At 61.2% G+C, this 3040-nt stretch overlaps 1 protein-coding gene across 1 annotated transcript in view; it reads left to right on the top strand.

Moving 5' to 3' along the window:
* The first annotated feature begins 1185 nt into the window (after positions 1-1185).
* Positions 1186-3040, top strand: part of UBAC1 (UBA domain containing 1) — a 17093-nt gene continuing 15238 nt past the window's right edge. Inside the window, exons 1-2 of the mRNA XM_006107627.3 lie at positions 1186-1190; positions 2412-2414. The gene's annotated coding sequence lies outside the window, so the exon portion shown is untranslated. The remainder of the gene's footprint in view (positions 1191-2411; positions 2415-3040) is intronic.

Raw genomic sequence — 3040 nt, 5'->3', positions numbered from 1 at the left:
GGTGCTTGTGGGGCAGAGCCAGTGTGGGACGACGGAGGGTCCTGGAGAGGAGGCGGTGGCCGCGCAGCAGGGTGGACGTCGGTGAAGCCGCTGAGCCGTGCGCTGGACGTGGTTACGTGGGTCACTCTCGTGTTACGGATGTTGCACCACAATCTCCTTTTGTTATTCCTCACCCTCTTTTTCCGAGAGAGTGGAAGGGAGGGAGGAAGGGGGAGGGAGAGAGACATCGATGTGAGAGACACATCACGAGGCTGCCTCCCGCATACGCCATGGCCAGGGGTGGGGGCGAGCCGGCAGCCCCGGTGCACGCCCTGGACCGGGAATTGAACCCAAGACGCGTGGTGAGCGGCGGACACGCATCACTGAGCAGCGCTGGCCAGGCCAGCACCTCACGTTCAGACGTAAAAATAAAAAGCAGACGAAGAGGTGGAGAGTGGGGGCGGGCGGAGTGGTGGGAGGGAGGAGCCGGAGGTGGCAGGTGTTTCAGCACCTCGGAGAGAGGCGGCCGCACCTGCTGCCGGCGGGACCTCTGGGCGGGCAGCCCTGAGCAGCCCGGGCTGGGCCTTTCTTCTTCTTCTTTTTTTAAAATATATTTTTATTTTATAAATAAAATATTTATATCTTATAAATATATTTTTATTGATTTCAGAGGGGAAGGGAGAGGGAGAGAGAGAAAAACATCGGTGATGAGAGAGAATCATGGACCGGCTGCCTCCTGCACGCTCCCTGCTGGGGATCGAGCCTGCAACCCAGGCATGTGCCCTGACCGAGAATCGAACCCTGACTTCCTGGTTCATAAGTCGACGCTCAACCACTGAGCCACACCGGCCAGGCTCTCTGGGCTTCTTTTATAAAAAATGTATTGAATTTATTGGTTAATAAAATTATAAAAGTCTGGGCTTCTTCACTCCCCCCGCAGACACTGGGTCTTCCAGGCCACAGAGGTGCCCATTCCTGCCCAGGCAGGGCCGCAGGTGAGGCAGCCCAGGGCGGGGAGGCCGGGGGTCCCACCGGTGCTCCCCTGTCCGAGACCCCCTTACATTCTCACCTGGGGTGGGGTGGCCCCGGCTCCCGGGATAGCTCCTTGTTCTCGTCACAGGGAGGCAAGGGGGCGCTCTGGCATTGAGGGGGGCAGGCCTCCTGCATGAGCCAGCTCCGCCCCCTGAGACCCTCCGGAAAGGGCTGACGCTGTCGCTGTGACAACTCGCTTCAAGCTGCACAGATGCCATTTCAGCAGGGAGCACGCTGCTCCGAATCCCGGCCTCAGGAGGCCCGGCCCCTGGACTGTCGGCATGGCCACCCCGGAGAAGGGTAGGGAACTCCTCTGGTCCTGGGTCAGCCATTTCCTCCCGGGGTCACCAATGGCTACAGGTGCCCCTGTGGTCACCTGGTCACCGACCCGCACGCACTTCCCACGCTGGGTGCGCTCACTCGAGTGGCGAGGGGGAGGGCAGGCTGGCTGAGTGCTCAGAGGGCCCAACCGCAGAGAGCCACTGGTCAGTCCCGGCCCGGCCACTGGGCTGCCACACGGCGGCTGCCAGCAGAGGGCACTGTGGGCCCCTGGACACCGAATCCCATCTTCACCGAGTGAGGCGGGACGACGGGACTCCCTGGCCAGGCTGTGCAGATGCCCATCGACGCAGGTGAGCCTGTCACTCCCTCCGTTTTCATTCATTCATTCATTCATCCAGTCATTCATTCATTCATTCATTCCGTCAGTCAGTCAAAAACTGGGCAGCTGCCTGTTCTCCCACGTGCCCCGTATTAAGGGGCTGGGGTGCCAGAATGAACCTGTCGGGGAGAATGAAGGGGGTTCTGACCCCTGTCCCAATCAGGGCCTGATCTGGGGGCATAAAGAGGACCCCAAACTCAACCCTGGCTGAGGGGCGCCGGGGTGGGCTCACCGATGGGTACGGGGGGGGGGGGGGCTTGTGCTGCGGTGGTGAGACTGTGGCCCAGCCCACGGAGGGGCTGCCCAGAAGCAGGAGCCAGGGCGGACCTGCTCAGAACCTGAGGCGCCCAGGCTGGGCAGGGCACACTGGCTGCCCACTCAGCAGCGTTCCGTTTCCCACGGGCCAGGGCAGGAAGGCCTGGCACCCCACCCGGGCCCCGCAGGGCAGGGCTGGCTCTCCTGGGAATGGTCTGGCCGACTAGGACAGTCACCGCGCCCCATTATTTGGGGGCCTGGAAAATTCCTACGCCTGACAGCAAACTTAAAAATGAAATAATAAGTCTGTTCTTTTATAAAGCAGATTGCGACGCCAGAATATTCATGAGCTGTGGCTTGGCGGGAAGTGGCAGCAGCCGGAAGACGATCATTTGGTTAAGTCAGCAGCGGAGGAATTTAGGGAAATGGACCTGTCACTCCGAGGAAATGGGTGATTAATACTTTCCTGTTTGCGGGGCCGGAGCGGGCGCATTTAATGTAATAATTAATTAACCTTGGGGCCACGCGTTTCCCGGGTTCCGGAGGCCTGGCTCCTCCGTGGCCCAGCCCCACACGCGTGGCCGCACTGACCTCCCCTGGAGCCCGGAGGAGCGTTGGGAGCTGGAGGGAGGCTTGCCTGCTGAGGGCACAGGCTCACACCCCACACTAGCAAATGCCCGAGACCTCAGTCAGGGGGTGATAGGGTGGCCCCCAAACTCACCTGCATGGGAACTCACGATGACTTTATGTGGAAACCAGGTCTCTGCAGGTGTGGTTAATTAAGGGCCTCAAGGTGAGGTCACCTGGATTAGGGTGGCCCTCAATCGATGGCTGGAAGAGGGGAGGACAGGGGGAGCCGGGGCAGGCTGAGTGACACTGAGGGCGCCTGGTGACACCCGGGGCTGGGAGAGGCCATGGACAGACCCTCCCTCCCAGGGACCCAGCCTGCGGACACCTGGCTCTCGGGCCTTTGCGTGCAGACCCAGGAGGGAGTGAATTCCTGCTGCTTGGTGCCCCCTGGTCAGTGAGACTGTGCCCGCTGCCCCAGGACCCTCTCCATTTGGTGACCTTGGAAGGGGTGCTGGGGCCACGAGAGGGGAGGTGGGGGGAGGA

Source organism: Myotis lucifugus, unplaced genomic scaffold (assembly GCF_000147115.1).
Source record: "Myotis lucifugus unplaced genomic scaffold, Myoluc2.0 scaffold_1307, whole genome shotgun sequence".
Taxonomy (NCBI): domain Eukaryota; kingdom Metazoa; phylum Chordata; class Mammalia; order Chiroptera; family Vespertilionidae; genus Myotis; species Myotis lucifugus.
This window is presented reverse-complemented; position numbering and strand designations above follow the sequence as displayed.